This window comes from Mobula hypostoma, chromosome 1 (genome assembly GCF_963921235.1).
Source record: "Mobula hypostoma chromosome 1, sMobHyp1.1, whole genome shotgun sequence".
Taxonomy (NCBI): Eukaryota; Metazoa; Chordata; class Chondrichthyes; order Myliobatiformes; family Myliobatidae; genus Mobula; species Mobula hypostoma.
Window position 1 is genome coordinate 219741058 of NC_086097.1, and position 12620 is coordinate 219753677.

General features: G+C 39.0%; 1 protein-coding gene across 12 annotated transcripts in view; it reads left to right on the plus strand.

Moving 5' to 3' along the window:
- The window catches only part of sulf1 (sulfatase 1), a 383460-nt gene that overhangs the window by 114204 nt on the left and 256636 nt on the right, over positions 1-12620 (plus strand). For 2 of the 12 annotated variants that reach the window (XM_063064861.1, XM_063064877.1), the window contains exon 3: positions 3162-3273. The exons of the other annotated variants lie outside the window; for them this stretch is intronic. The gene's annotated coding sequence lies outside the window, so the exon portion shown is untranslated. The remainder of the gene's footprint in view (positions 1-3161; positions 3274-12620) is intronic. 12 annotated transcript variants of the gene reach the window in all.

Here is a 12620-nt window from a genome sequence, read left to right on the forward strand (position 1 = left end):
TTGGGACTACAACCAGAGATTGTGGGTTAAGGGTGAAAGGTAAAAGTTTAAAGGGAACATGAGGGGAAACTACTTCACCTAGAGGATCTGAGTGACCATGACGTCTGGTTTAGTAGACAGTTTAAATGGTTTCAGCATGGACAAGGTGGGCTAAGGGCCTATTTCTGTGCTGTACTTCTCCATGACTAAACCTAAGGATTAGTTCCATATTTTTGTTAATAACTGACTGTTGGAACAGTGTGGATGATCTAAGGTTGAGTAGAGTTAACAGTGAAGCTGTAGGGCTACAGGGATTCACAAAATTGGAAAAGGGGAGACTGCAAAGGGGGATTAAGATAAAAATTGCTTTTGACATAATAAATCATATGGTAATTTTGTTCGGTTAACTTAGTTCTGATAAGTAAAATAGACGGTGCAGGGTGGTAGATGGTCAGCAAAGTTTTAAATGGAGGCCTTACACTTCTTTGTTCAGTGTGCAATTCTGTGCATCTAGACTTCACTACTCTTTGTGAAATCCTATATGGTTCACACACCAGCTGCAGTAAGTAACATACTGTGCAATGACTTCATGGAGTGCAACGACCAACTTCCACCCATTTTCAGAGGCCAAAAATAACTGCCAGAAAAAACTATAAGGCTATGCAGTAATATGTAACTACAATGAGGATAACACACACAAAATGCTGGAGGAACTCAGCAGGCCTGGCAGCATCAATGGAAATGAGTAAACAGTTGATGTTTTAGACCGAGAACCTTCTTCAGTGAGGATAAGTCCTAATTGTGGCATCAGTATTTTGTTAGCACAAAAGCTTCTGGGTCATGCTCTCTGATAAGTGTTATCGTTGATCCACAATGCATCCACTCTTGAGTATTCTCTCATGGTCTGGCTGTTTTAGGCAAAATGAGGTACAATATTCCTGATTATATTTAATGCAAGGAATCCTCAGGTGGCTTGACAAACTGAGGAAAATCAATCAATTTAAATACAGGTGTGTGCTGCTTAGCGTCCATTTGGACAACGTCCTATCGCATATACATCCGTAGTCCCAATCAGAGAACGTGTCGTAGCGGACATAGCCAATCTCGTGTATCGCGCATCTGTTGAGTGTAGTAGTAGCATTATCTCTCTGTTTAATTTTCTTTGAAAATATTACCGTAAAGTACATCATGGCTTCCAAACACAGCAAAACCACTCCTAGCAACAGCAGCAGCAAGAGGCAAAGGAAAAGTATTGATTTGGAAGTGAAACAAAAGGTTATTAAACAATATGAAGGTGGAAAACCAGCGAATGCTATTGCTCGGGATTTAGGCATGTCGCACTCGACAATCACGATGATCCTGAAAAACAAAGAAAAAATTCTCGAAGCTGTTAAAGGATCGGCTTCACTGAAAACTACAAGGCTCACGAAAATGCAAGAGGGACCTATATCGGATATGGAGAAATTGCTAATGACATGGATTTAGTCAATACAGGTACACTACACTACACCATATAGGTTTGCTAAGTATATAATATGGTGTTCGCAAATCACATAACGTTCGATTTCACAGAACATATCATGGACGTTAAGCAATGCATACCTGTATACCAAAAACCAGCTGGACCAAAATGCAACCGAACATTTACACTGAGTGCAAAATGAGAAATCTTGTCTATACATCTACTGAACAATGAACAGACTCACCATTTGTTTTCCATTAACCTTTCAAGAAGCAAGATCTGTATATAATTACAAATTCACTCCTTTCAATTAAGGAAATTTTACTATGTGGCTTGGGCAGAAAGATGTGCATTTTCCTTGAAGCACTATGTATTTGAAGTTACCTATTGATATCAGTTACCCTGGATGACTGACCTGTTCAATGTTCACTTGTTCAACATGAACACAGCATCTTACTGTAACTTCACTTGCCCCATCACTGAACTGTTCCTACAACCTATGCACTAACTTTCAAGGATTCTTCATCTCATGTTCTCGATATTTATTCCTTATTTATTATTCTTATTTCTGTTTTTTTTCTTTTGTATTTTCACAGTTTGTACACTGGTTGTCTGCTATGTTCAGTGCGACCTTTCATTGATTCTATTATGGTTATAGGATTTATTAAGTATGCCCGCAAGAAAACAAATCTCAGGGTTGTATATGGTGACATATACAGTATGTACTTTCATAATAAATTTACTTTGAACTTTGAGCATCTGATAACCAAATAAGAGTCTGGCTTTCTGCTGCAGATCCCAAAATCTTAATCTATTGCCTATATTTCCCTGTTTTGAATAAACCAGCTATCTAACAGTTCTCAGTGTAAAGTCCTTCGTATAAAAAGGCAATCTGCAGCTCTTGTTCTGCTGGTACCCTTTTTTTAAAAATTCATAGTCAAAAGTCATATATATTAAGACTCAATTTCACTAGCCCCATCAACCTACAGACTTACTTTCAAGGACACTTCATTTCATGTTCTTGATATTTATTGCTTACATTTTTAATTATTATTACTACTTTTTTTTCCTTTTGTTTTTGCACAATGGCTGTCCGCCCTTTTGGTGTGATCTTTCATTGGTTCTATTATGCTTGTTGGATTTATTGAGTGTGCTCACAAGAAAATCAATCTTAGGGTTGTATGTGGTGGCATGTATGTACTTTGGTAACGAATTTACTTTGAACTTTCAGAAAATAGCAAGAGGCATTTTGCAAATTCCAGTCAGGGCTCTAACTCTTGTTCCAGGCCCTGATGCCAAACTGGATCACAATCATTGCAGCATTTTACGTATTTATTGTGTTTTACTGCTGTTCAGCAGACATACCAAGAATTTTGAAGTAACCACATCACCCACTCCCCCCCCCATCCAACACCCAGAATCTACATAGTTCATAGTTTATTCATGCTTTTTTAGAGTGTAAGTAAGCACTGATTTGTTCTGTATTTCCAATCTTTGTCTGGATGTGAGCAGCCAATCTTGGTGTTCCTTCCCTGTCTCCCAATGATGATTAACATGCCCCTGGAATTAAGGTACTACCCCCGCATGTCAGTGATCCTGCCACTGGCTTCATTGGAAATTTACTTAATTTGGGGAGGGTTATCCAAATTCCAGGGGATTGTATTCTGCTTCCAATACAGGAAGGAGGTTGCGTGCTGATAATAGAACGTTAAATAAACAGACTATGAAAGGATGAAGAAAAAGTGATTGTGCTGTCATCAAAGATTACAGCTAAGTAAAGCTGCTATCAAGCCAATGTAAAGAAAATGTCTGGCTGAGTTCCTAAATAGAAGGTGGGTTTTTGTATAATAAAGTAATATCTACTATTATTTCTGCCATGACTAACTCAGGATCTGTCTTGTATTTAAAATGTGTATTTCTGTTCAAGGGAAAAGCTTTCTTTTAGCAATTCCGCAACCAGACTGACAACCCTAGAGGCATTATCTCAAATCAGTAACCAAGAAGGCAGGATATGTCAAATGATTCAGGTGTCTAGAGCTTTGAAAAGACTAGTTTTAAAAAAAAGAGGAATCACCCTAACCTTACTCAAGTTGGCTGGTGGGAATCACTGCAAACACCAATGAGAATATAGGTTCTTCATCTTTAACCTCTTGCTTCAGCAATTTGAAGTACCCACCTGCTTCAAGCAGGCTTCAGTTATACCGGTGTCCAAGAAGAACATGGCAACCTGCCTTAATTACTATTGTCCAGTAGCATTTAAATCCATTGTGATGAATTACTTTGAGAAGTTGATCATAAAACATTATCAATTCCTGCTTGAGGAATGACTTGGATCTGCTCCAATATGTGTACTGTCACAGCAGATGCCATTTCATTGGCTCTTCGCTCAACCCTGGAATATCAGAACAGTGAAGAGGCATACATCTAAGCACAGCTGCAAAACCATATTTAAGATTGCTGACGACACCACTGTCAATAGCCAAATCAAAGGTGGTAATGAATCAGCATTTAGGAGGGAGATAGAAAATCATTTGATGTTAGCAAAACCAGAGCTGATTAGTGACTACAGGAAGACGACAGCAGAAGTCCATGAGCCATCAAAGGATCAGAGGTGGAGAGGGTCAGCAACTTTAAATTCGCCAGATTTATCATTTCAGACAATCTATCCTGGGTCCAGCATGTAAGTGTCATTACAAAGAAAGCATGGTAGCGTCTCTACTTTCTTAGAAGTTTGCAAAGATTCGGCATGTCATCTAAAACTTTGACAAGTTTCTACAGTACACTGACTGGTTGCATCTTAGCCTGGTATGAAAACATCAATGCCCTTGAATGGAAAAGCAAAGTAGTGGATACAACCCAGTCCATCATGGGATAAAGCCCTCCCCGTAATTGGAGCACATCTACAAGGAACACTATTGCAGGAAAGCAGCATCCATCATCAAGACCCCCACCATCCATGCCATGTACTCTTCTCAGTGCTGCAGGAGCCTCAGAACCCACACCACCAGGTTCAGGAACAGTTATTACCTCTCAGTCATCAGGCTCTTGATAACTTCACTCACCCCTCATCACTGAACTGTTTCCACAACCTATGCACTCACTTGTAAGGACTCCTAAGGATTCTGGCATACAATAAACATGCTGGGAAACAATAAACATGTCCATTTAAAAACTCAAACATGCTTGGAAAATTACTGTAGTCATATTGTAAAACTAATAAATTTAGAAACATGGACTTCATATGTTCTTACAATTTGCTATAAGGTTGAAATTCATTGTACAGTTACCAAAAAAAGGAAATTCTTCAACATCTAAAGGGTGTAATGCCGAGGATTTATATAGACTTCTCAGTAGGTTCCCATGAGATGCCCTCTCAGTCTTCTAAACTCTAGTGATTACAGGCACAGAGCCATCAAATACTCTTCATACTGTAACCCTTTCATTCCTGGGATCATTCTCGTTAACCTACTCTGGACCAATACAAGCATCCTTTCTTAGATATGGGTCCAGAACTGCGCACAATACTTCAAATGTGGTATGATCTATACCTTATAAAATCTTGGCATTACATCCTATATAGAGAGTGGTCAGGGAGAGGATGTTCCTTATAGTGGCCTAATCTAGGACCAGAGGGCACAGCCTCAGAATACAAGGAGTCCCTTTAGAACCGAGATGAGGAGGAATTTCTTTAACTAGAAGGTGGCGAATAGGTGGAATTCACTGCCACAGATGGCTTTGGAAGCCAGATCATTGAGTATATTTAAAGTAGAGGTTGATGGGTTCTTGATTAGGAAGGGTGTCAAAGGTTACAGGGTTGAGAGGGAAAATAAACCCACCATGATTAAATGGCAGGGCAGGCTTGATTGGCCAAAGGGCATAATTCTGCTCCTATGTCTTATGGTCATACAGGAAAAACATGTATTTTGTATAAACCTATTGTATATTTGCTCCTCTAGAGGGCTAGGGTTGAAACTATGACACTGTCTTTATTGCCCTTTAGCAAGTTTGCAGGAAGATATTCCAAGTGAATACCATCTGTGTGCATGACTTAAACCAAAACAATTAGTGTCATTCCTCAAAATCTAACACTTAAGATTTATCAAATGTGCATTTCATTAAAAAAAACTAAGTATGGAAAATGGTAGAAGTGCATAATCAGTCCATCAGGAAAAGGCAGCAGACATTTCAGTGAGGACCACGTTGCCTTTTGTGGTAAACATCGACTGTGCCTTGATGAAATGTGGTCATAAACGATGACATCAGAAGTTATACTAGCTAGTGCTTCAAAATAATTTTAAAAAAACATAAATCTTAATAGTAAGATAGAACAAACCAAATTCTGATGTACAAGCTAACATCTTGAATTTATTTTTCCAAAGTCAGTTATTTATATTTATGGGAAGAGCAACAAGGGTAATATTTCAAGACAAATACCTTTCATCAGAACTGATGCGGTCTAGCCTGCTGAGTATTTCCAGTATTTTCTGTTTTTCTGTTTTTATTTTAGATTTCCGGCATCTTTCTTTAAACTTTAAATTAGTTTTACTTCCAGGTATGATGCTGTGGCCATTACTGAATCATAGCTGAAATTTGGTTGTAGTTGGGAACTGAATGTCCCAAGTTACACGCTGTATCTGAGGAATATGAAGGTAGGCAGAGGGGGTGGCGTGGCTTTGCTGGCAAAGAATGGCATCAAATCAGTAGAAGGATATGACATAGGATCGGAAGATGTTGAATCTTTGTGGGTTGAATTAAGAAACTGCAAGGGTAAAAGGATTCTGATGGCAGTTATATACAGGCCTCCTAACAGTAGCTGGGATGTGGACCACAGATTACAATGGGAAATGGAAAAGCTGTATCAAGAGGGCAATGTTATGATGGTGACGGGAGATTTCAACATGCTGGTCAATTGGGAAAATCAGGTTGGTAATGGATCTCAAGAGAGTGAGTTTGTTGAATTCCCACAAGATAGCTTTTTAGAGTAGCTTGTCATTGAGCCTACTAGGGGATCGGCTATACTGGATTGGGTGTTCTGTAAGAAATGGATTGTGTGTTCTTTAAGAACTAGAGGTGATTAGGGAGCTTAAGGTAAAAGAATCCTTAGGAGCCAATGGTCACAATATGAGTGAGTTCAACTTGAAATTTGATAGGAAGAAAGTAAAGTAGCAGTATTTCAGTGGAGTAAAGGAAATTACAGTGGTATGAGAGAGGACTTGGCCAAAGTAAATTGGAAGGAGGTGCTGACAGGGATGACAGCAGAGCAGCAATGGTGTGAGTTTCTGGGAAAAATGAGGAAGGCACAGGACAGATGTATTTCAAAAACAAAGAAATACTCAAATAGCAAGCAGTACAACCATGGCTGACAAGGGAAGTCAAAGCTAATGTAAATGCAAAAGAAAGGTATTAAATGTTTCAAAGGTACATTTAATGTCAGAGAAATGTATACAATATACATCCTGAAATTCTTTTCCTTCGCAACCATCCAACTGAGGAGTGCCCCGAAGAATGAATGACAGTTAAATGTTAGAGCCCCAAAACCCCCAGCTACCCCCACCCACGATAAGCAGCAGCAAAGCAATAACCCCCCCACCAGCAAAAAGCATCGGCCCCCACAGAGCACTCATGCATGCAGCAAAGCATCAATCAAGACACAGACTTGCAGTATCCCAAAGACTACCCGGTAATCCGGTAATTCAACATACCACAGGCTCCCTCTCTCCCTAATAAAGGGAAAAGAGGTGTTCCCGTTTCACAGTGATTTGGAAGACATAACAAACAACTCGCTGATTTGCAATGTTGAAAGTCTGTTGCATCGCTTTTTCTGAGACAAAGCAAAGCAACAAAGCAAAAATTAGTAGGAACACAGAGAATTGGGAAGCTTTTAAAACCTGACAGAGTAACTAAAAAGAATTATTAGAACGAAAAAGATAAAATATAATAGCAAGCTAGCAAACCATAACAAAGTGGATAGTAAAAGCTTTTTCAAGTATGTAAAAAAAAAATAACAGAGATGAGACTGGATATAGGACCACTAGAAAATGAGGCCAGAGAAATAATAATGGAAGACCAGGAGATGGCAGATGAACTAAGTAAGTATTTTGTATCAGTTTTCAATGTGGAAGACACTAGCAGTGTGCCAGATGCTGCAGGGAGCGAGGGAAGAGAAATGAGAGCAGTTACTATTACAAGGGAGAAGGTGCTCAAAAAGCTGAAAGACCTAAGGGTGCATAAGTCACCCAGACCAGATGAACAGCACCCTAGGGTTCTGAAAGAGGTAGTGGTAGAGATTGTGGAGGCATTAGAAATGATCTTTCAAAAACCATTGGACTCTGGCATGGTGCCAGGTGATGGGAAAATTGCAAATATCACTTCACTCTTTAAGAAAGGAGGAAGGCAGCAGAAAGGAAATTATAGACCAGTTAGCCTGACCTCAGTGGTTAGGAAGATGTTGGAATCAATTGTTAAGGATGAAGTTATGGAGTACTTGGTGACACAGGACAAAGTCAGCATGGTTTCTTTGAGGGAAAATCTTGCCTGACGAAACCTGTTGGAATTCTTTGTGGAGTTTACAAGTCGGATAGATAAAGGGGATGCAGTGAATGTCGTGTATTTGGACTTTCAGAAGGCCTTTGGCAAGGTGCCACACATGAGGCTGCTTACCAAGTTAAGGGCACATGGTATTACAGGAATGTTACTAGCATGGTTAGAGCATTGGTCGATTGGTAGGAGGCAGCCAGTGGGAATAAAAGGATCCTTTGCTGATTGGCTGCCAGTGACTAATGGTGTTTCACAGGGGTCGGTGTTGGGACAGTTTCTTTTTGTGCTGTATATCAATGATTTTAGATGATAGAATAGATGGCTTTGTTGCCAAGTTTGCAGATGATAAGATTGGTGGAGGGGCAGGTAGTGTTGAGGAAACAATTGGCTGCAGAAGGACAGATTAGTAGAATGGGCAAGGAAGTGGCAAAGAAATACATTGTTGGAAAACGCATGGTCATGCACCTTGGTATAAGAAATAAATGTGCAGACTAAAAAATCCAAAAACCTGCAATGCAAAGGGACTTGGGAGTCCTTGTGCAGAACAGCCTAAAGGTTAACTTGCAGATTGAGTTGGTGGTGAAGAAGGCAAATGCAATATTAGCAATTATTTCAAGAAGTCTAGAATACAAGACCAGGGATGTGATGCTGAGGCTTTGTAAGGCATTGGTGAGGCATCACCTTGACTATTGTGAACAGTTCTGGGCTCCTCATCTAAGAAAAGATGTGCTGGCGTTGGAGAGGGTTCAGAGGAGGTTCACAAGGATGATTCTGGGAGTGAAAGGGTTATCATACAAGGAATGTTTGATAGCTCTGTGTCTGTACTTGTTGGAACCTAGAGGGATGAGGGGGGAACTCATTTAAACTTCTCAAATGTTGAAAGGCCTAGACAGAGTAAATGTGGAAAGGGTGTTTCCCATGATGGGGGAGTCTAGGACAAGAGGGCAGAGCCTCAGGATAGAGGGGAATTCATTTAAAACAGAGATGCGAGAAACTTCTGCAGCTAGAGGGTGGTGAATTTGTGGAATTTATTACCACAGAAGCCAGGTCATTTGGGTGTTTTTAAGGCAGAGCTTGATAGGTTCTTGATTGAACGCGGCATCAAAGATTATGGGTGGAAGACTGGGGAGTGGGGCTGAGGAGAGAAAAAATAATGGTAGAGCAGACTCGATGGGCCTTATGATCTTACAGTTATATTTCTGGATTCTGTGGAGCAAGTTGGACAGGTACAGAGCAATCCAAATAGTGAGATAAATAAACGTGTAATTACAGAATTCCCAATGGTATGAAGTTACTTAACAAAAATTTTTAAGGTTAATATTACAGTAAACTGCTAATCCACCATGCTTTGCCTTTTGGTGACACTGGACTAACATATTCTCAGGACTCTTGGACATTACTCATTAATCCTCCATCACACGTTCCATCAATCTTTTGTAGATGTTGCGCTGTTACATCTTCCAGTTTAAAATGCGGGCTTGATTTTGAAAGAGTGTGAAAATCAGGACCTCAGTGAGTTTCAAGGGAGTGGGGGAGCCAGGTGCCAAACCATGAATCATCACTATCAGAGTCTCAGACTAGGAAAAAAAGAATGTGAGTAAAAGAAACCAAATCGATGTGATGAAAAAATGCTCTGTGGATGGTCTAGTTGCACATCTGGGTGGTATTATACCTCATTTGGAGATGGCCTCAAGTGACAAAATAAACACTTCTTTTCTATTTACTTCCATTCTTCCGCCCGATGAACATAAAAAGAGAGACCAAACATCTTTGATTGCAGAATAACTGACAATAGGTAAGTTAAGGCTGATAAAGCTGCACACTTCAGCTTACCAACCCACATACCATTTCCTAGATACCTGTTTAAACATGAGCTGAGTTTCTGTTTATGATAGCAGGTTAAAAAAAAGATAACTGAATGAAGATGACATGAAAGGTAAGAGGCACCACTGCACCAAAATAACAAAACATATGCATGTTGTGGCTCTTAAATGTATCAGTATGTGCATAATGACAGTATAGGAAATCAAGTTTCTATAAAAATGATGTTCTTAACAGAGCTCACAGTGTTTATCATATTTATCTTGTGTATATTCAACAGCTGGTGTTTCTGGAATTGAATTTACACTCCAGAAGCCCCAAGCACTGAAACAAATTTAGTAAATTCTGCCCAGTAAGTCTAGTCACTCTCACATGTTTCTTTGTATTTACCGTGAATGGCCACAGAAAAATGCATTTCAGGATAGTGTATGATGGCATATATGTACTTTGATAATGAATTTACTTTATCCCTTCAGACTTGTATTTTCTGCCTGATGGGAGGGGGAGATGATGAGGAGAATGTTCGGGTTAGGTGGAGTCTTTGTCTCCACTTCTCGCTGCCTCGGTAAAGCAGCCAACATAATCAGAGTCCACAGAGGGGAGGCTATTCACAGGACTTCAAATCTTCAGAATACTACCTCAGAGGGACGTGAATATGCAGTTTCTGTACAAGGCTGAAATTAATAGATTTTTGGACATTAATGAGAGAATATGGAATTAGGTGGTAAAGTAGATGGCCAGAGGATTAACCACGATCCTTATTGAATAGCAGACCAGGCTCCAAATTTGACCTAATCCAATTTCTGTTCATTTCCTTCCTACACAAGATTTGAGTTACAGTAAATGTAAGTCAAAGTTAATAACAGTATATGATTAAAATTTGCTTATTGTTTCCAACTTCATGTTTCCTGCAGATTAACTTGACTATAGCATATAGTGGCAGAAAATGCTCTATTCAAAGCCAGACTGGACGTCTTGAATGGTGACACATTGAGCTGGAGAGGAAGCAGATTTCAATGAGGTCACCTTTAATAAAAAGCAGATGTGTCACCAATTTCCTTGCTCCATGAACTGTCTACAGAAGTGCATACCTGAATCCCTCCTCACCCCTCCATCAGTTCTCCTTGCTCTGTTACTTCTGTTTATTTTTCTCCCAATTATGGAATGCCTAGAAGTACACTAGGTCCAGAGTTAGTTAGACTCTCTGGAGGATTGAAACAAGTACACTTCCCAGAGACCTTGGCAGCATGAAAGATCTATGCAAAGTATAAAGTATTTGTAAAATTATGGTGAACGCCAGTGGAAATCAATCATCAACTAACATAAAATTAGTTTAAATAGCTCTGATGGGACTTCATCCTGCTGCTGAACACCGAACAAGCTTTGGCTGGAGGATTAAATTCAAATTGGTAGAATAGTCACCCAAACAGCAGAGGATGATTTCAAAATTTGTTCAATCTCTACAATTCTGTCAGACATTATTTGCAGATGTGTTGGCTCCCTCACTGTTTTGGCATTCAACTCTACTCACTAACCTGTATGTGCAGATTCTCATTTTAGAAGTGAAACCACACACAAAACTCTTCAGTACGCATTTAGATTTTGCAACCAATATGGTGAGGAAAAGGATTACATCAATAGCTTAAAAGGGAATGATATAATGTTAAATTGTTTATTTTTTGAATAACAAGTTTAGATAACAAGTTCAGATTCTTCTGAAAGCGTAAATGCATTTTATTACTGTTCATTGTTAGTAATGTGTAAATAGTTTTCCTTGATGGTGAGTATAAATTTTTGTAGCTGAACAACAATCAGTAGACAGACTTTATGGATTTAGATAGAATGTGCATTACATGCTTAACTAAACAGACACTCCCAAAAAACTGAGCATAAATAACTCTAAAATAGAAATATGGTAATCTATAGTATATCACACAAAATCTATGGAGAGGAATAAAGAGCTGGCATTTAGGGCCGAGACCCTTCATCAGCACTTAGCCCAAGACCCAGCATGTTGCGACTCTGGAGTTCCAGCATCTGTAGAATCCTTTGTGTCTACAGCATGAGAGGTAGAAAAGACACCAAACCATAAGCATTTAGTCTTGTTGAATTAATTTTGGAAAATGCTTTCTTGGTAATGTATTTTGGTATGAATATGAATACTTGGAGAAAGTGCATTCTTTAATTCCTTATTAAACATCCATAATTTTATTGTTTCCATATGTTTAGTGGTATAATTTTATAGCAAAATATAAGCACTATGTAATCAGCAGAAAACTTCTTCACCAAGACTAGAAGCATATTATACTTCATGGTACTCTTAGACTGAGTCTATACATTTTTCACTGTGGATGATCCTGAGTCAGCATAGACGTCGAAGGGTTTGCGAGATTAGGGGAGTACTGGTCTTAACTACTAGACGTTAATTTCTTAACAATGTCCTCAGGATGAATGGGGCTAAGTAACTGCAGCCAGATTTAGCAAGTTTTCTGCTCTTATTGAACCTCAATGCTGTTGTGTTTATTTAGTTTTATTCTAATTTCGCCCTAAAGAAAAATATCGAGCTTAACTCTCTTTTCAACCATCAAAATTATAAATATTTTTTTAAATCTTCATGTTTATTTTTGGCATCTACAGCTTGCTTACCCTCTTAAATTCAATACACTTTATTAATTTTATGCCATTGCCTTGATAAGGCAGGATGCATTAATATACAAGGTAGAAAGAACCCATTAACCCACCTCACCATCACATGGTGTCAATTTACATACATACAATCAGTCTATCTATATAGAAACATAGAAAATAGGTGCAGGAATCA